At 44.4% G+C, this 788-nt stretch overlaps 1 non-coding gene across 1 annotated transcript; it reads left to right on the top strand.

Moving 5' to 3' along the window:
- Positions 1-314: 314 nt before the first annotated feature.
- On the top strand, positions 315-421 carry LOC141676083 (small nucleolar RNA R71). The gene has a single exon (XR_012556692.1). It is a non-coding gene; the product is annotated as a small nucleolar RNA R71 (small nucleolar RNA).
- The last annotated feature ends 367 nt before the right edge of the window (positions 422-788 follow it).

The raw sequence follows: 788 nt of genomic DNA, 5'->3' as shown, positions 1-788 counted from the left end.
CACCAGCACAAAGCTCACAGACACTAGCGATTTGATTAACTCCATGATTAGCCAGAGTGTCCACCTTCATCGTCAAAGCCTTAAGTTGTGCAGCTATAGCAGTTGCTGCGTCCAACTCCAGAATTCCCTCTATTTTTTCCTGAGTCAGTCTCTGGGAAGGATTCTGGTACTCATTAGCAGCCATCAGTTCAATCAATTCATAAGCTTCATCGTAGTTCTTAGCCCACAGGGCTCCTCCTGATGCTGCATCGAGCTTGGGTCTAGAAGTAGCACCCAATCCATTGTAGAAACAGTTAATAATCATCCAATCAGGCATGCCATGATATGGGCACTTCCTTAGCATCTCCTTATATCGATCCCAAGCCTCACACAGAGATTATCCAGTTTGCTGAGCAAACTGAGTAAGATCATTCCTGATTGCAGCAGTCTTCGCCATAGGGAAGAATTTAGTGAGAAACTTTTGAGCAAGATCTTCCCAGGTGATGATAGACCCTGCTGGTAGAGAATGTAACCAACACTTAGCTTTGTCCCTCAGAGAGAATGGGAAGAGTCACAACTTGATAGCTATTCAGTCACATCATTGAACTTGAATGTATCGCAGATCTCGATGAAATCCCTGATGTGCATGTTGGGGTCTTCAGTAGGAGAACCCCTAAACTGAACTGAGTTCTGTATCATCTGAATCGTGCTTGACTTGATCTCAAAAGTGTTAGCCCTGATGGCTGGCCTGATGATGCTTGACTGAATGTCATTGATCTTAGGCTGAGAATAGTCCATCAAAGCCTTAG

The sequence above is a fragment of the Apium graveolens genome, chromosome 7 (assembly GCF_009905375.1).
Source record: "Apium graveolens cultivar Ventura chromosome 7, ASM990537v1, whole genome shotgun sequence".
NCBI lineage: Eukaryota > Viridiplantae > Streptophyta > Magnoliopsida > Apiales > Apiaceae > Apium > Apium graveolens.
Note: the sequence above shows the minus strand (reverse complement) of the source record. Positions and strands in the feature narration are given on the sequence as shown.